This window comes from Bufo bufo, chromosome 1 (genome assembly GCF_905171765.1).
Source record: "Bufo bufo chromosome 1, aBufBuf1.1, whole genome shotgun sequence".
Classification (NCBI taxonomy): Eukaryota; Metazoa; Chordata; class Amphibia; order Anura; family Bufonidae; genus Bufo; species Bufo bufo.
This window is the reverse complement of record NC_053389.1, coordinates 433,960,175-433,980,664: the sequence shown is the minus strand read 5'-3', so window position 1 is coordinate 433,980,664 and position 20,490 is coordinate 433,960,175. Positions and strand designations below refer to the sequence as shown.

Here is a 20,490-nt window from a genome sequence, read left to right as displayed (position 1 = left end):
CGTCCCGGCAGCCATGGTAACCACTCTGAAAAAGCTAAATGTCGGCTCCGGCAATGCGCCGAAACGACGTTTAGCTTAAGGCCGGATCCGGATCAATGCCTTTCAATGGGCATTAATTCCGGATCCGGCCTTGCGGCAAGTGTTCCGGATTTTTGGCCGGAGCAAAAAGCGCAGCATGCTGCGGTATTTTCTCCGGCCAAAAAACGTTCCGTTCCGGAACTGAAGACATCCTGATGCATCCTGAACGGATTTCTCTCCATTCAGAATGCATTAGGATAATCCTGATCAGGATTCTTCCGGCATAGAGCCCCGACGACGGAACTCTATGCCGGAAGACAATAACGCAGGTGTGAAAGAGCCCTTAGTTTTTAATTTTTTCATGGAAAGCAACTATATCTTTCATTATTTGATGGTTCCTCTTATCCATCCTCTGAACCTTCTTTGGAAAAAAAATAAATCAAAATCACGATTTCGATTATTGCACCAATATTCGAAAAAACAAATATATAGCAATATAGCAAAAATATTAGTTATTTTGACTTTTTATTTTTTTATTTTTTTAATGTTAATCAACTTCGGCATACTCCTTCCCGACAAGCGTCCCCGTCACCATGGGAACGCCTGTGGGTTAGAAAATACCATTGGATCTGAGTTTTCCCTGAGATCGTGAAAACTCAGATCCGATGGTATATTCTAACCCACAGGCGTTCCCATGGTAATGGGGACACTTGTCGGGAAGGAGTATGCCAAAGTGGAATAACAGTACACATTGAAAAAAAATAAGACAAATATTCTAAATAATGAATATATTTGCTATATTGCTATAACTTTGTTTTTTAGAATATTCGTCATATTCTAAGATAAGAATATATAGCAATATAGCGAATATTCGTAAAATACACATATAGACTGCAATTTAGCTAATATAGTGCTATAGCATTTTTTTTAATAGGGTGAATTTTTTCTAAATCTGAAGTTCAGAAAGAGACAAAAAAAATTAGACTATAAAAAAAAGATTGTAGCACTATATTTGTGAAATTGCAGTCTATATGTGTATTTTACGAATATTCGCTATATTGCTATAACTTCGTTTTTTTTACAATATTTATCATATTCTAAGACAAGAATTTATAGCAATATAACGAATATTCGTAAAATACACATACCTTTAGCAATCCAATAGGAAAGTTGCCTTATACAGTTAAAAATCGCAATATGCGAATAATTAAATCGCATATTAATCGCGATAAATAGAATAATGACAAATATTCGATTTCGACGAATATTCAATCGAATATTCTCGAAATATCGCAAAATCAAATATGGCATCTCCCGCTCATCACTAACAGTTTGCAAAACTGGAGCAGTTTGCAAAACTGGTTTCTGGAAGTTAAAGAAAGGGAGGTGCAATACGATGTCCTTCCCTTCACACAAGCACACTGAAGACACTGCTACTGAAAGTCGACTTTGGAAATAATTCAGTGTCTGTGCCACTAACAGATTTTGGCCTAATGTCTTTTGCACTGAAATTCAAAGATTACTTGAAGGGAGTGCAAAATTATGCCTAGGGGACGATATATATATATATATATATATATATATATATATATATATTCACACTGTATATCTATATATCTATTACAGCAACATACAGGACACAGTATGATAGTTTGCCAGGCTCCCTCTATTAGGCCCTTTAAAACATAACTTTTATTTGATTATAAGGGATTTGATTAAAGGGGTTCATAAGCTATGACACCTTGTTAACAAAGTCTTTTTTTGTGCTGTCCACATAGGTGTCCTGTCCATAAAATGGTCATGATGACCAGACAAATGACCTCCGTGTGATGTCTCTTCCATTCAAATATAGTGCCCCTGCCCTCTGCGCTTGTTCTGTTGGAAGTTTAGTGTAGACGCAGTAAGTTTGAATGGAGGAGACACTACATGGTGCTGATTTGCTTGGTCACATGACCCTCCATCAGTGGTGATTTCATGGACAGAACCCCTGTGTGGACAGCACAAAAGAGTTTGTAAACAAGGGATCATGCCTCATGAAGTATAAAAAAAGGTGCAGAATTTCAACAAAGGCTATAATAGTAAGTGCCATATAATCATCTTACATACGCATTGTTCAACAATAACCAGAAAGTGGCCAACCCCTTTAAATGAAACGAAGACAGAAGTAACTAAATATGTAAGTTTAAACTTTTTTGTGCCCTAATAGTGTCTGAGTCAGAGGCTACTTGTTTAATAGCCTCACTGTATATTATTCAGTAGGTTAGAGCAGTGGTCCCCAACCTTTTTTGCACCAAGGACCGGTTTCATGCAAGACAATTTTCCCAGGGACCGGGTGGGGCGGGAAGGGGGTGGGGGTTTTGGGGTGGGGCTTAGGGGGTGGGTGGGGCTGACTGATTCACGCGCATAACAAAACACAAGGTGCATATTAAAATATATAACACTATATAATGACTATATAAACTGACTATGGTCTCTGCTGCACTGGTCTCTGCTGCACTGGTCTCTGCTGCACTGGTCTCTGCTGCACTGTACCGTATTTTTCGCCCTATAAGATGCACCTAGTTTTAGAGGAGAACAATAAGAAAAAAATATTTTTCATTACACCTCAGGTCAGACCAGCAATCAGACCCCCAATGTTAATCAGACCTCAGATCAGACCCCCAATGGCTCAGATCAACCCCCAAACCTTTAGCCATCTATCAGCCCCCAATGTCAGCCATAAACCCCCCCCAATGTCAGCCATAAACCCCCCAATGTCAGCCATAAACCCCCCCAATGTCAGCCATAAACTCCCCCAATGTCAGCCATAAGCCCCCAAATGTCAGCCATAAGCCCCCAAATGTCAGCCATAAGCCCCCCATTAGCCCCTCATGTCAGCCATAAGCCCCCCATTAGCCCCTCATGTCAGCCATATGTCCCCCAGGTCAGCCATCAGCCCCCAGTGCAAATACAAAATAAAATAAAAAAACACTTACCTCTCCTGCTCCTGCTCACCATCGCGATCCTCTTCATTCTGCTGTCGGCTGTGTATAGCGGCGCACAGCGTGAGGTCACAGAGAGACCTCACGCTGTGCGCAGCCCTGCACAGCCGATAGCCGAGCCGTGGACCAGTAAGCGGTGAGTACAGATCCTTCACCGCTCCCTGGTCCTTCTGTACTAATGAAGCGCTTCCATAATGGAAGCGCTTCATTAGTACAGAGTTAAAGACTGCCCTGATCGTCGCGGCCCGGCTAACAATCCTCCACGGCCCGGTCCTGGGCCGCGGCCCGGCGGTTGGGGACCGCTGGGTTAGAGGGTCCTACTTGTTTGCCTCATTACCTATCTCTATTTCAATTATTCATTCTATCTAACAACTAGAATAAAGGTTAAAGGCTATGTACACCTTTGGAGGTAGTTTTTTTTTTTATGATTGCATGTTTCTCATTTTTGGCTAAAATCATTTTTTCAATTGGCCTTTATTAAAAATATTGAACTGTTCTGTCACAAAGGGTTAACTGTTTGTCTAGCTGTGTGACTGGTACTTTCACTTTCACTTTGTGCCACTCATCTAATAACCTTTATTCAACTGTGTGGAGATGCACCATCATGGATTTCATGCACATACTGTAGTATTTCCTGTTATCACTCAGAGATATTTCACGTTATCACATTACCCTGTGTATTGTAAGACACACGTATACTATATTCCGAAACGTCAACCAAATAAAATGAAACAGATTTCAATCTAGTATTTTACATTATTACTATATATTTAATGTAATCGTCTGCCACCCTGTGTATTGTAAGGCACACTAATATGCTATTTTCCTAAACTTAAACAAAAAAAAAAAAAAAAACTGTCTGGAGATGCCCTGACAAGGATTTCAGACTAGTAGTTCATGTTTTTACTGATATTTCTAATTCTATCTATCCTCTCTGGATGGTAAAACACTTGAGCTGTATTTCTGCTAAAATAGCAAAAAAATAAAATAAAATTTCCTTGCAGGTTTCTGCTTTTGTTGTTCTGCAGCAGCTGTTGCTGTGTTATAAGGCAGTAATTGCAGCTAGACGTACTGCCAAGCACACCAAGCATCATCTCCTCCCTTGTCACTCCCTGGCTGACAGCTTTCCGTTTTCTACACAATTCTTCTTGCTACCCTTTCCCTTCAGTGTCCCTGACTAGTGATGAGCGAAGTATCTAAAAGTTCGATTCGGCTGCTTCACCGAATTTTACAAAACAATTTGCTTCATGAAGAATTACATCATCACAAAGCACATTTCTTTGTAAGAAGTGGATGCAATGAGTGGGTGCAATGACATCATTGTACCGCTCAGATGCCGCATATCTAGCTCATCGCGGCATCTGAGCAGTAAAGCAGTGTAAAATAAAACAAAAACGGAATAAAATCCTTATCTTACCCTCATCCATTTGATGGCAAAGATCCAGCCGCCATCTTGATTGAAGATCTAACATGAAATCTCGCGCAGCCAGTGATGACGTCATCACGTCGGCCGACATGGTAACGCCATACGTCACCACACACACACACAGGATTTTGTGCAAGATCTTCATTTAAGATGGAGGTGGCTCTTTGGCCTCAAATGGATGAGGTAAGATTTTTTTTTTTTTTTACCACCATCCAAGGAAAATCAATTTGCTACCACAAAGCACGAGGAAATTCGGCTTCATGGCTAAATTATTTTCCCTGAAATTCGGATCAAATTCCACTTAGTCCAGATCAATTTGTTTGACACTACCTAACAGTAGAATAGAAGCTTGATTGTGACTGTAAACTGTCCTTTTTTTTTTTTTTTTAAATCCTTTATTATTTTCTGAACCAAATATATAGATTTCCATATCAAACAATTCAAGTCTACAGCAACATTTTACACAAATTAATACATTTGATCCTATTTAATTCAACCCTCCCTTTTTTTTTTTTTTTGGTTCACTGCTGCGGGGTCCGCCTGTTTTTTTTTATTCCTGCCTTAATTCCTGTTTCCAAGAATTTCCACTATAAGGGATCTTGGGAGCCTGGAGCGAAGGAGAGAGCCTGCAGTCACAATGTATCATCACTCCGATTTCCTTGCTATTCTTCTATAGGCCTCAATAGTGTCTACCCGGGCCCTCTATTTGTGGAAGCTAGGGCTATTCTTTGTACCCCAGTATTTAACGATCAAGGCCTTTGCGACCATGAAGCTTTCCATACTAACTCGTAGTTGGTGAGGGGTCAACTCAGAGGGGTAAAAGAGACCAAGTATTGCCTGCGTAAAGCTTCGATTCAGTTTAATCTTTTATATAATTCCTCATAAATACTGGTCCAAAACCCACTCACTTCTGGACAATTCCATAGTAAGTGACCTAAATCCGCATTTTCTGATGAACATTTCCAACACAGGTCCTTCCTTTCTTTATATATTTTGGCGAGGAAGGCTGGGGAGTAGTATAGGCGATGTACAATCCTGAACTGAATCAATTTGTATTTCTGAGAGATCAATACTTTTTTTATATTTTGATATACTGTATCCCATTCCAAGGTACTCCCATCACCCAGTTCAGCTTCCCAGCCTCCCTCACTTTTAAATGTAGTTATTTCCCCCAGACAGTCCCGAAATCTATAATATATTTGAGAGAGTGTAAGTTGGGTGTCCTTAAATCCAAAGCAATAATCCAAAAAAGGGCTTGCCCTAATAGTCAATAGATTTTTATCCTGAGTGCTCATATATGCATGACTAATTTGTGCATACCTATATCTATCTAGAAGGGTTACCGGTGTACCTTTTATTAATTCATCTAAAGAAATAATATTACCGTGTGATATTATGTGAGTTAAGCGGTTAATTCCGCGTGAATTCCAGTAATTATAATCTACATTTGACTTAAATTCTTTCAAATTATAATTGTGCCAAAGTGGAGTGAAGTGAGTAGGGTATGTTACGCCCAATATTTTTTTTATCTTATTCCAGATCCTATTTAATGTATCGCTAATTAGACACTGCCCCTTCCTCTTGCCCGGGTGACCGGTCTCCAGAATGGAAAAAATGTTCCCATATGGCCCCTGAAAGTCCCTTGAAAGGATGCCTAGTAGCAAAGCGGCCTGGTGATCTTTCCCCCCCAAACACCACTTTATCTGTGCTGCAATATAGTATCCCTGGAGGAATGGAAGGGACAGACCACCCCTTCTCTCCAAAAGGTAGAGGTATTTTTGCTTGATCCTGACCCTTCCCCTCCCCCAGATTAACTCATTCAACAGTTTATCCAACAACCCAAAAAAGAAATCATCAATCCATATCGGACATGCTGTCAGAGGATAAAGTGCAATAGGGAGGATCACCATCATGACCAATGCAATCCTTTCCTCCTGTGAAAGGGGCAGCTTCTGCCAAGTCCGGATCTTCTCCCTGATCTTATCAATCATAGGGGTTATATTTAAAAGATTATATTGAGACAGATCCGCACTTATTATAATACCCAGATATCGAATGGAGTCAGTTGGTCCAAGTAACTTAATACCTAAGGGGCTGTCAGGAGGTGCTCGGACAAGGGGGAGAAGTTCGGATTTATCCCAGTTTACTTTATACCCCGATAATGCCCCATATTCTTTCAGGATATTCATGACCGGTGTAACAGCTTTCCATCCCTGCCTCTGGAATACAAGAATATCATCCGCATACAAACTGATCTTGTCTTCCTCACCTCTCCCTCCGAAGCCTACGATCTGATTAGATTGACGTATTTTGCAAGCGAGGGGTTCCAGAGCCAGGGCAAATATCAAAGGTGAGAGGGGACATCCCTGTCGTGTACCTCGCTGTAGGGGGAGCTGTTCCGAATCAATCCCAATTATCTTAACCCTGGCCATGGAATCAGAGTAAAGCAATTATATCCATTTAATAAAGTGTTCTCCCAGATTCATTCTATCCAAAGTTCTCCACAGGAAGGGCCACTCCACCCTGTCAAAGGCCTTCTCGGCATCCAGAGACAGGATGGAGCGGTCCTCTCCTTCCCCAACATATACATTAAGAAAAGCCCTACGGATATTCGATTGTATATCTCGTTTTTGGATAAAGCCCGTCTGATCGGGATGGATCAGGCAGTGAACAACCCCCCTTAACCTGTTTGCTAGCACTTTCGCTAGTATCTTGTAGTTGGTGTTAAGTAATGAAATTGGGCGATACGCCCCCACCTCAGTCTTATCTTTGTCTCTTCAAAATTAAAGAAATGGAGGCCTCCCTCAAGGAGGGGGGGAGTGAGCCACTCCTCCAAGATTCGTTATACATCTGAAGAAGGAGGGGCAGTACCTTTTTGCGATATACTCTATAGAATTCAAAGGGTAAGCCATCCCTGCCCAGGGCCGTGTTACCTTTTATGCTATCGACGGCTTTCTCCACCTCGACAAGAGTAATTGGCAAATTTAGTTTGGAACTATCTTGTTTGGAAAAGCAAAGGGAGTGCCACACTTTAAAAAAAAAGAGCCTGGGCTCCGTCATCCACCCCAAGATCCGACCGATACACCTTAGTGAAATGTTCTATAAAAGCAGTTTTAATTTTAAAACAGTCGTTGAGGTGTTAATACACCAGTGGGCAATTTAATTTGCTTTATTGGAGTTTGGGTATTTTGATTAGTGATTACGGATGCCAACATTCTACCTGTTTTGCCTTTCTCAAAAAAATCTTGCAGTCCAGCAAAATCCGTCTGTGCTGCGCCTTTTCGTAAAGAAAAGTCTGATATTTCCTCTTTGCCTCCATTAGTAATAGTCGGGTATTTTCCTCATTTTGTTTGGCCAAGTCCGCCTCAAGGGCCCCAACTCTCTCTACCAATTCCTTTTCAGTGTTAGCATATTCCGCCCTTTTTCTCCTAATCCTCATACTGTATGCCCCTCTTATCATGGCCTTCAGGGAATCCCACACGTAATGTATGTGTGTGGATCCATAATTTAATGCCCAGAATTCCAAAATGTCTTTCCCAATCCTTTCTTTGTCACCGACCACATGGATCTAATGTGGGTTTAACCTAAAAGATTTTCTCCGTGCTAAGGGTAAAGAGTCAGCCCTCGAAAGTTACATTGGAATATGGTCGGATATACCATGTGGTTCGTATTTCATTTTTTGAATCAGGGCCAAAAATTCTGGACTTGCTAGAAATAAATCTATCCTAGACATGGCCTTACAAGATCTGCTAAAACAGGAGAAGGCCATTTTTTTCCCATACAGAGAATGCCACACGTCTATAAGGCCCATCTCCTGGCAGATCCTGCTAAGGGTCGTGGGCTGAACGTTGATGCTCCCCCTTCCACTATGCTCAGATACCCTATCCTTGTTATCCATGACAGAATTAAAATCTCCTGACACTAATATCAGGCACGGATCCCGCTTACATACATATTCTGCAAGTTTCCTCAGCACTTCCGAGGAAAAAGGGGGAGGGATATATACGAACGCAAGTACGCATACCAGTCCCATCCACCGGCCGTATAGAAATACAAATCTTACCTCCTTATCAATCCATTGATCATATGGCTCGTACTCCACATTCCTATGTATGTAGACACTGACTCCTCGCGAATAGGCCGAGTAGTGGGAGTGGTACTCGTACTGCGTCCAAGGTTTTCGCATATAATTCAATTTTTCCACGGTGAAATGTGTCTTAATCAGCCCCACGATAGCAGGTAAATGTCTGGAGATGGTATCGTATACCACCCTCCGTTTAATTTTGTCCGCCAATCCGCGGACATTCCATGTCAGTATATGTGACATTTACAAAATATCTGGGGATTGTCAGGCTCTTCCGCTCCCTTCCCAAGTTTTGCATCGGGTCCCGCAGCAGTGAAAAGAAACCAAGAAATAGAGAGACCCCCCGACTAAGATTCTCATAGTCCCTTGGCATCCAGTCAGGCGGAGGCTTCCTCAGTACTAGGGAAAAAGATAACAGATTCCTGATATACTATTCTCAATTTAGCCGGGAACAGCATTGAGTATTTAATATTGGCATTAATGAGACGTTTCTTAATCTCCCCAAATTGCTTCCTCTTAAGTTGAGTAGAGAAAGAAAAATCTGGGTAGATCGAGATTTTGCTCCCATTATGGATCAAGTCGCCTAGTTCTCTCTTTCGCTTCAATATTTTATCTCGATCACTGGTACAAAGAATTTTAGAGAGAAGGCTACGTAGGGGACTTCTGACGGGCGTTTTTTTGTTAGGGACCCTGTGTGCCCGTTCGACCATAAATAATGATGAAAAAGATTCTCGGCCCAAAGAGTCCGTCAACCATTTTTGAATGAACCCCCCTGGGTCGTCCCCTTCCAATCCTTTAGGGAAACCTATCAGTCGGATATTTCCTCTACGTGCCCTGTCCTCCAAGTCTGTTAGTTTCTCCTTAAGGGCCTTGTGTTCTAAATCGATCATTTGACTTTTTTTCCCCATTAAGGAGACTTCATTTTTAGTAGTGATTAGAGATAATTCTGTTTCTTTAACTCTGGAGCGTATTTTGTCCATATCGTCCTGAATGAGGGAAATATCAGATTGTATTGAGGACACAGTGGTTGTCAATGTGCCTAAGGTTTGGTTGGTTATTTTTAAGGCCTCCAGAATGTCCCCCAATTTTTGCTCAATTGTTTCCATACGCTTATATGCCTGGTTGTCCATAATCTCCTTTTCACGATTTTCGAGAGGCGTTGCAGCATTTCTAGCCTCTTCTCTTTCCTCTGGGCGGGCGAGGGGTTTCATTGTGGCTCTTGTTTTAGTGGGGGAGGATCTTAAGTACCTCTCGATGTTAGATTTAGGGCTTTTACCTTCTGCGCCTTCAGGGGCAGAGGTACCCAGGGATTTCCTATTTTGAGCTTTAGGGGCCATGTTCAAAAATGATTATTATTATTTTTTTGTTCCTTTCTCAAACTGGCCCTTCAGATATAAAATAAATAAGCCTTCTACCGGGGCCCAGAGAGATACGTAAGACACGTAAGACCTTCAAGCAATGTTCAATTTATGCTATTTGTTAATATTGTTAGTAGCCATACCACTATTCCCCCACGGTTATTGGCCTTTTGGCCAAACGTTCAGTTAGCTAGATGTTATTAAGACAGTTAAACAATGAAACCGGTGGTTTTCACCAAACTTGCCCGTCCATAGTTCAAACGATCGATGGATCCAGGGGCTGCGACGTGGTTTGAAGTCCCGGAGGGTTGATTTAGATCCCTTTCACCGACATCTCCAAGGGCTGCATTCCTTGCGGTGGTTGCAAATGGTCCGCGTGATGGCTTGAGATTCCGCTATGAGACCCGAAACAAAGGCTCACAGCAGAGCAGGTCCGCAGCTTCTAAGGTCAAACCCAGGCCTCGTATAGATGGAACGGTGGCTCAGCAGCACTTTAAAGGTGAGTATAGGCAATATGTCGGGGACCGGAGCTGGAACCAGCATTGAAGGAAGAAGGCCACAGCGCACCGGTAACTCATAACACACTGCTGTATCTCCTGCAAGACAAGCTGAAACTCCCGTAGGGAGTCATGCGCCGCACCGGCCGCCAGCAGGGCCCTCTCACTGCCTGCAGTGCACCCGGTTCATGCAGCACCCCAGCCGGTGGCCTGAAAACAGTTCACCAGACCGGACAAGGGGACAGCACCGTCCTCCCACATCTCACCACAATCCGGGCTCAACTCCGCAATACTCCCATCAGCCGGTCCCGATCCAGACGCCGGCAGGGACACCTCGCCGGCCGGTACAAAGTTCACTTCGTTTAGCTGGGCCTCTGAATCACCACCATCATGCGGTCAGTCAGCTGTGAGCGGGGGGGGGGGGGGGGAGCTCAGAGTAGCATGCTGCACGCTGTCAAATGTGAATATTGACTGTAAACTGTCCTTAGGATCGTTTTTCTGTCAGACACTACAAGACCCATCCAACCACAGCCCAACACAGAATGATGTTCTGCACCTCCTTGCCTGCTGCAGCACTGATTGGCTCATTCAGTGTCATGCCCCACTCTGACGATGTGCGGAGGTCAGCCAGGATTGCAGCACGAGTCTAGTATTTGTTTTGATGCTGTGCTGGATCCGCCCCTCATCAGGTGCACTGGGTGGAGTCATTAGTTTAAATAGTCTCCAGCCAAGGTGCTCTGAGCGGATTATACTCTTCATTGTGGTCTTGGTAGGAAGGTTGGCTGTTTGTTCCTGCTCTCAGCAGATAAGTGTATTTTCTTGTTTGGTTGTTTATGTCATCTTACCCATCCAGGTTCTGTGCGAGCTGGCAGCTCCTTTCTCCCCACTTCACCATCTCAGGGAGTTCAGGGTTCTGTTAGCATAGGCTGGTGGACACAGCAAATCTACCATCAAGATTTGGTCTGTGGGCTGAGCATTGTAGGGAAAGAGGTCAGGGATAAATTAGGAGGTGACCCTTCCCCCGTCTCTCGTCCAGAGCCTGGTTGGTGTTTTATCTAACTGTGCATGTCCGCCGTGACATTATAATCCGCCATACTGTGACCGCCATTTCTCAGTGTTTATGGGATGGCGTCAATTGAAGCACTGGTTGACCGCATGCAGGGTTTGTCCCTGGAGGTTGCGGATCTACGTAGTACGGTCACACAGTGTCAGAGGGTGTTGGCTTCGGGTACAGGTCAAATTGTTGGGGAGCCTAAAGTCGCTCTTCCGGAGAAATTTGCAGGGGGTACTGATGATTTTTTCAGTTTCAAGGAATCATGTAAGCTGTACTTTCGTTTGTGCCCATTTTCATCAGGTAATGAGGATCAGAGGGTGGGTATCGTCATGTCTTTGCTGAAAGGGGACGCGCAATCCTGGGCTTTTTCCCTGCCGCCCGATTCTCTGGCTCTCCGGTCGGTGGAGGAATTTTTTAAAGCCCTGGGATTGATTTACGATGACCCAGATCGAGTTTCAATGGCAGAGTCAAATTTACGTAACTTACTACAGGGTAAACATACTGCTGAGGTTTACTGCACAGAGTTTAGGAGGTGGGCTACTGAGTCAGGGTGGAACGACCCCGCGTTACGTAGCCAGTTTTGTCAGGGGTTATCTGAAAGGTTGAAGGATGCTCTGGCTTTTCATGAATACCCTGATACTTTGGAAAATGCAATGTCTTTGGCGATACGTTTGGATAGACGTATCAGAGAGAGGGGTAAGGGTCCCTCCGTGCATGGGATTCCTCCCGCGTGTAGTTTTGTTCCACCAGCTGCCCAGGGAGATATTGCTTCTTATTCTGGCCTAGGAGAGGAACCCATGCAGTTAGGTCAGATATCTTTCCATTCGGATAGTAGAGACTTTCGTAAAGCGCACAATTTATGTTTCTTTTGTGGAAAGAGGGGTCATTTTGTTTTTTCTTGTCCGTATGTTGAACCACAGGGGAGAGTGATAAAGAAAAAAGAAAAAGAAAAAAAAACCTCCCTCACACTTGGTGGTATGAATGGTGTGGTGGAGCAGACTGGTGTGCAAGTTCCCTGCAGTTCCCGTTTTCTCCTTTCAGCTATGGTGGCGCTAGAGTCTCAAAATGTGTTTGTTGATGTTTTTCTTGATTGTGGTGCTGGGGTAAATTTAATTGACTTTCTGTTTCTTCAGGGTTTGGGACTAAGTATTTGCACGTTAGAGAACGAGATTCGTGTTTTTGCCATTGATTCTTCCCCTCTTTCTCAAGGGAGCCTTACTCACGTTGTTCATGATATTCATTTAAGGGTGGGTGATTCACATACTGAGATTATTTCCTGTTTTGTCATGAAGGATTTGCCAGCTCCAATAGTTTTGGGGTTGCCATGGTTGTCTAAACATAACCCAACTATAGACTGGCAGGCGAGACAAATCATTGGTTGGAGCAAGTTTTGTTCGGATAATTGTCTTGTCACATCTATTTCTGAAGTGTCCGTTACGGCCTTGCCTCAGTATCTCTCAGATTTTTCGGACGTGTTTGTGGAGGGTGGGGCTCAGGAATTGCCCCCTCATCGTGACTATGATTGTCCTGTGAATCTCATTCCTGGCGCCAAGTTGCCTAAGTCTCGGCTCTACAACCTCTCTCAACCCGAGAGAGAGGTCATGCGAAAGTATGTCGCTGAGAGTTTGGCAAAGGGTCATATTAGACCATCTAAGTCTCCAGTGGCTGTAGGTTTGTTCTTCGTGAAGAAGAAAGATGGATCACTGAGACCGTGTTTGGATTTCCGGGAGCTGAATCGTATTACAGTCCGGGATCCATATCCCCTTCCTTTGATCTCTGATCTTTTTGATCAGATTGTTGGAGCCAAGGTGTTCTCCAAGTTGGATTTGAGAGGAGCATACAATCTGATCAGGATCAAGGAGGGGGATGAGTGGAAAACGGCCTTCAATACGCACGAGGGTCATTTTGAGAACCTGGTAATGCCTTTTGGGTTGATGAATGCGCCAGCGGTATTTCAGCGATTCGTCAATGATATTTTTCATCATTTGGTGGGGAGGTTCGTAGTAGTCTACCTTGATGACATTTTAATTTATTCTCCTGATCTGAAGACCCATCAGGATCATGTGAGACAGGTTTTGACGATCCTGCGGGAGAATAAGTTATACGACAAATTGGAGAAATGTTTGTTTGCGGTGCAAGAGCTTCCATTTTTGGGATACATGCTTTCTGATTCTGGTTTTCGTATGGACCCTGAAAAGGTCCGGGCGGTTCTGGAGTGGGACCGACCGGAGAATCAGAAAGCTTTGATGCGATTTTTGGGGTTTACAAATTATTATAGAAAATTTATTTTGAATTATTCCACGCTAGTCAAACCTCTTACTGATATGACCAAGAAGGGCGCTGATGTCTCTGTCTGGTCGAATGAGGCATTGCAGGCCTTTTCGGCTATTAAGGAGCGTTTTGCGTCTGCTCCCATTCTGGTGCAGCCGGATGTATCTCAGCCATTCGTGGTCGAGGTTGATGCATCAGAGGTGGGGGTTGGGGCGGTGCTTTCGCAGGGTCCTTCTCCTGGCAAGTGGGTCCCGTGTGCCTTCTTCTCCAGGAAGCTCTCGGTCGCTGAGAGGAATTATGATGTTGGAGATAGGGAGTTGTTGGCGATCAAGTTGGCCTTTGAAGAATGGCGTCACTGGTTAGAGGGGGCTTCTCACCCCGTTACTGTGTATACAGACCATAAGAATTTGGCTTACCTGCAATCTGCCAAGCGTCTGAACCCTAGACAGGCCAGATGGTCATTGTTTTTTACCAGGTTCAATTTCGTGGTTACCTTTCGCCCAGGGGTCAAGAACGTCAAGGCAGATGCCTTGTCTCGCAGCTTCCCTGGGGGAGGTGATTCAGAAGATCCAGCGCCGATTTTGGCGGATGGAGTGGTGGTCTCCGCTCTGTACCCTGAATTGGAGATGGAGGTGTTGGGAGCTCAGGAGGGGGCTCCTGGTTCGTGTCCCCCAGGGAGGTTGTTTGTTCCTGAGGGCCTACGATACAAGGTGTTCAAGGAACATCACGATACTGTTCTCGCTGGACATCCTGGTGGTAAGTCCACCTGTGATCTGGTGTCCCGGAGGTCCTGGTGGCCAGGTTTGCGTAAGAGTATTGAGAATTACGTGGCAGCTTGTGAAACCTGCGCTCGGTCTAAGGTTGCTCATACTCGACCGCCTGGTTCACTTCTTCCATTGTCTATTCCATCTCGTCCTTGGACACATTTGTCCATGGACTTTATTACGGACCTACCGAGTTCCTCCGGGAGAACAGTGATCTTGGTGGTAGTCGATCGTTTCAGTAAAATGGCTCACTTTATACCACTAACAAGTCTGCCTAACGCTAAGACTCTTGCGCAGATTTTTCTGGATAATATTGTTAAATTGCACGGTATTCCTTCGGATATTGTCTCTGATAGGGGCACGCAGTTTGTCTCCAGGTTTTGGAGGGCGTTCTGCTCTCGACTTGGCATTCAACTTTCTTTCTCGTCGGCTTTTCATCCACAGTCGAATGGTCAGACGGAGCGTACTAATCAAAACCTGGAGACCTACTTGAGGTGCTTTGTGGCTGAGAATCAGGAGGACTGGTCCTCATTCTTGCCCTTAGCAGAATTTGCATTGAATAACCGTAGGCAGGAGTCCACAGGTAAGTCGCCATTTTTTGGCGCATACGGTTTCCATCCTCAGTTTGGTACCTTTTCTGGGTCTGGTTCCTCCGGGATGCCAGAGGAGGAGAGATTCTCTTCTGCCTTATCCTCTATCTGGCGGGGGATTCAAGGGAATTTGGAGAGGATGGGTGAGAGGTATAAACGAATGGCTGACAGGAGACGGATGGTCCATATAAGATTTCTGCTGTGATCAATCCTGTGGCATTTCGACTTGATCTGCCGCAGACTTGGAGGATCCACGATGTCTTCCACAAGTCTTTACTAAAAAAATATGTTAAACCGGTGGTACCATCGCCATTGCCTCCTCCTCCTGTTCTGGTCGAGGGAAACTTGGAGTTTGAGATCTCCAGGATTCTCGACTCAAGAGTTCTGCGGGGTTCCCTCCAGTACCTGGTTCACTGGAGGGGATACGGTCCTGAGGAGAGGATGTGGGTTCCGGCGTCAGATGTCAACGCCAGCCGTCTGGTGAGGGCCTTTCATAGGTCCCATCCGGATAAGGTTGGTCCAGGGTGTCCGGAGGTCACCTGTAGAAGGGGGGGTACTGTCATGCCCCACTCTGACGATGTGCGGAGGTCAGCCAGGATTGCAGCACGAGTCTAGTATTTGTTTTGATGCTGTGCTGGATCCGCCCCTCATCAGGTGCACTGGGTGGAGTCATTAGTTTAAATAGTCTCCAGCCAAGGTGCTCTGAGCGGATTATACTCTTCATTGTGGTCTTGGAAGGAAGGTTGGCTGTTTGTTCATGCTCTCAGCAGATAAGTGTATTTTCTTGTTTGGTTGTTTATGTCATCTTACCCATCCAGGTTCTGTGCGAGCTGGCAGCTCCTTTCTCCCCACTTCACCATCTCAGGGAGTTCAGGGTTCTGTTAGCATAGGCTGGTGGACACAGCAAATCTACCATCAAGATTTGGTCTGTGGGCTGAGCATTGTAGGGAAAGAGGTCAGGGATAAATTAGGAGGTGACCCTTCCCCCATCTCTCGTCCAGAGCCTGGTTGGTGTTTTATCTAACTGTGCATGTCCGCCGTGACATTCAGGCTGTCAGCCTGGGAGCCAATCATGGCAAGCCCTTCCCAATTTCTCTTAGGACCATGTTAGCATCCTTCTTCTTCCTCCTATCTAGTGCTTTCTCCTGCTGTAAAATGTTCAGTAAAATGGTGCTGTTCGCTGTTTTAATGGATTCGTCCAAAATGAATCTGAAAAGCTTCGGGTTTGAATGCCGGACAAAATTGCAAAGTCAATAATGTACCTGGTTCGTTATGAACTGGTTCAGTTATCTTTAATTCTAACCTAATCGGATTTATGATAAATATTATATAAATTATTTTTCCAAATTAATCCACTCATCATTTAAGAATTACAATTCAGTGCACTAAGGAGGGAAACAAGGCAATGAGGATAAAGACTGAGGATCACATGACCCTGAGCAGGGGCCTGGCCAGAAGGCTTGCCCACAATGCTTTACAGGCAGCCTAATGGCCAGGAGGGATGATATAATCTGGTCTATCAGGATCTGTGCTAACTGTGAAGCACAGACAGCAGTATATCTGCCACGTCTCTGACAAACTCCAGTTGGAAACTCAAGTCCGCCATCTTAGGGTCTTAGAGAAATAGTGCAGTGATTGGGAAGAAGATATATTTCGTTAGGTAGATTGAATTACTAAATAGAAAGTCAGGCTTTATCAGTAGGGAAAGCATAGGGGCGGTTGGTGTACTATGTGTCTTACAGTAGTCAGCTGCTAGGGCTGTCCATGTCTTGCACTGACTGCACAAAGATCATTTAAAGAATCACTCCCATGTTTTTTTAACTTCTATTTCAAATAGGTATTAAAGCTCCTTTACTAATAAAATTACATTTTTAGATGCTTAGTTTATACAGACATTCACATCTTCATTTTCAGTTACTGCATAAGATAAGGTCTTAGATAGGACTAACCATTCTGTCCTTATACTTATGTGTTACCCAGGAAGCCGGTTTCTGTCTTTCCTGTGCAGATGGAAACTACAAGCAGAGACTGAAGAAAGATCATCTGCTGTTTCTCCATCCATCAGCACTTGATTCCTCCCACTACAGCCCCCTCCTCCTTTTCCTCTACACGAGCATAGAATGCATAGAATCACTAATCTGCAAGGACCTTTTGATATCACATGGTCACAGGACCAGATCAAGTCTTAGCAGAAAAGTGAAGCAACTATTAAATGCATAGATCTATGGCAGATTCTATAACCCCCTTTATATTAGGAAATTAAACATAATTAATTTAATCAAATAAGTGTTTTGATGTTTGAAAGTCTGAAAACAGGAGTCACATGACCAAGACTGCCTGTAGGAGGATACAGACTGCCAGTAGGAGGATCAGTGGGTGGAAACAACATTATGGAGGAAACGCCTACCCTCATTTACGCTCTCCCCCTTCAGACAGCAGTACTCTGGGACTTGTAGGCAAGACTGCAGCAATATGGGAAGGAATTTTGACACTGCAGCAGCTAATTTTAATGAATAGAGTGGAGAGAAAAGGCAGATAAAGATGGCTGACCATCACACCTTGTGTGATATGAAAGATACTTAAGATTTCCTGCCTGTTTATATGTTGCGTGAGAACAATCAGCGTTTGGAAAGCCATGAGGAGGAGGTTCAGGCAAAGGCAGCGGAACCGATGCATATTTGTGCTGCTGGTGGTAGTAGTAGTAGTGGCACTTGTAGCCTTGGTGGTGGTGGTAGGGGCACTGGTAGCTATGGCGACAGTTGCACGTGCGGCAAATACAGAGCTGGGAATTGTGAATTGTTCAGTTCAGTTCATGTTTACGTTAACCCAGTCTGTCTATCCTTTCTGTTCTCCAGTTCTCCTTAAGTCCCCAGGCTGCCTCCCTCATTTTTGCCTTATCACTATTCTGCCCACAAGTCTTTCCTGTGTCTGTATTGCATGTATGCTGCCAGGATCTATTAAAAAAAACATAATTTTTTAGACTGCTTTTTTTTTATTTTTTTACTATAACACCATGTCTTCCTCCTATAAGGGACAATTTTTGTAATGTTTCTAATATTAAAAAGCATAGCAAATGTATGGTACAGTGTATTTTTAACAGACTTTGATAACATCATTAACCATGCATTTACCCATAGCTATATACACTACTCACAGGGATATTTGGCTTATGGTTGTAATTTCAGGATGAACCTAAAATGCACTCTAACCTTTACAGGTGAACTTAATGTGACCTTCTCTAAACCTTTGAATGGACATGTCCAACTGTTTAATGTTTCAGAACTTTTTGCACAACTTACTGTTCTCTAACAAGTTAGAAAAAAAGGAGACCAGAGATGGCCAAATGGTGAGAATGGAAACTGTGTCCACCCAATAGAACCAAAGGTCACCTATGCAAATAACTCGGTACCAGCTCCCGAGTAAAACAAGCAAAAAACAAAGAACAGAGCTCATAGTACCGTATATAAAAGTATAATTTTTATTAAAACATGATTAAAATATGAAATGAATAAATATTATGCCGTTAAAAAGTGAAGGAGAATTTTCTAAGTCAGAAAGTAGCCTGAGCGGATCCGTTCAGACTTTACATTGAAAGTCAATGGGGAACGGATCCGCTTGAAGATTGAGCCATATTGTGTCATCTTCAAGCGGATCCGTCCCCATTGACTTCCATTATAAGTCTGGACGGATCCGCTCGCCTCTGCACGGCCAGGCGGACACCCGAACGCTGCAAGCAGCGTTCAGGTGTCCGCTCACTGAGCGGAGCGGAGGCTGAGCGCTGGCAGGCGGATGCATTCTCAGTGGATCCGCCTCCACTGAGATTGCATTAGGGCCAGACGGATGCGTTCGGGGCCGCTCGTGAGCCCCTTCAAACGGAGCGCACGAGCGGACACCCGAACGCTCGTGTGAAAGTAGCCTAAGAAAGAGGTGTGCTGTACCGACCAGGATGACGCTACCCCGACAATGTTTCGGCGTGCCTTCGTCTCTAACAAGGAGCTTAATGGTAAAATTCACAACAGGTGTTTGATCCATGAATCGCCCAATAAACTTCTTGGTTCAATTAGAATTCGTATTTAAACAGTCCTACTCATCACTCTGTTCACATTTTGACATAATGAGATCAAGATGACACCTAACAATTCATCAACAGTACCTCGTCATTGTGAGGCTTCAATCAGGATGTTCTCAGGCAGAAGTGGCCACTGATCTGCAACAGAGATACAGAGAGACTGGAAGAGTCACAGAAAGGCATAGAAGTGGACATCCTTTGGCCACATCCCACCGTGATGACCGCTTTATTGTGAACAATGCCTTGCAGAACCGGATGATGAATGCCACACAACTCCAGGCACATTTAAGGGAGGTGAGAAGTGCCAAAGTGTCATGTCAGACCACTTGAAACCATTTACATCAACGTGCTAGACGATCTGCAAAGCTACCTGACCACAGGTGTCATCGTTTTGCCTGGACCAGGGAGCATCTATGCTGTATGAGGGACCAGTGGGCCTCAGTGCTGTTCACTGATAACAGTCGATCCAGAAATGATGGCGATGTTGGAGACGTCAAGGAGAGAGCTATGCATCAGCCACTGTTACCAGATGAGCCTTTGGTGGTGGTGGTGGTGTAAGTGTGGTCAGGTGTTTAGTCAATACAGAACTGCCCGACATTTTGTGAATGGTACAGTGACAAGCCCATACTACTTGAATAACATCATTAATCCAGTCATTGTGCCTCTGCATGAACAACGCAGGCCTAATTTCATCTTAATGGATGACAATGCACCAGATCATCAAGGTTGCATCATTAGGAGCCAGCTGTTGGACACTGGGGTACCTCAAATGGAGTGGCCAGCACTTTCTCCAGACTTTAATCCCATTGAAAACCTATGGGATCAGCTGACTCGCTGTGTAGAGGCTTGTAACTCTGAACCCCTGAACCTCAATGACCTGAGGGCCACCCTTCAAGAAGAGTGGGATGCTATGCCTAAGTAGACAGTAAGGCCTTTTTCACAAGGGCGAGATTTCCGCGCGGGTGCAATGCGTGAGGTGAATGCATTGCACCCGCACTGATTCCGGACCCATTCATTTCTATGGGGCTGTGCACACGAGAGGTGATTTTTACGCATCACTTGTGCGTTGCGTGAAAATCGCAGCATGCTCTATATTGTGCGTTTTTCACGCAACGTAGGCCCCAAAGAAGTGAATGGGGCTGCGTGAAAATCGCAAGCATCCGCAAGCAAGTGCGGATGCGGTGCGATTTTCATGCATGGTTGCTAGGAGATGATCGGGATGGGGACCCGATCATTATTATTTTCCCTTATAACATGGTTATAGGGGAAAATAATAGCATTCTTAATACAGAATGCATAGTAAAATAGGGATGGAGGGGTTAAAAAAAAAAAAAAAAAAATTAAACTCATCTTATCCACTTGTTCGCGCAGCCCGGCT

General features: G+C 44.2%; 1 long non-coding RNA gene across 1 annotated transcript; it reads left to right on the top strand.

Annotated features, from left to right (window-relative positions):
- The first annotated feature begins 5,309 nt into the window (after positions 1–5,309).
- On the top strand, positions 5,310–19,778 carry LOC120978517. The gene is made up of 3 exons (XR_005774107.1): positions 5,310–5,438; positions 11,506–11,510; positions 19,766–19,778. It is a non-coding gene; the product is annotated as an uncharacterized LOC120978517 (long non-coding RNA).
- The last annotated feature ends 712 nt before the right edge of the window (positions 19,779–20,490 follow it).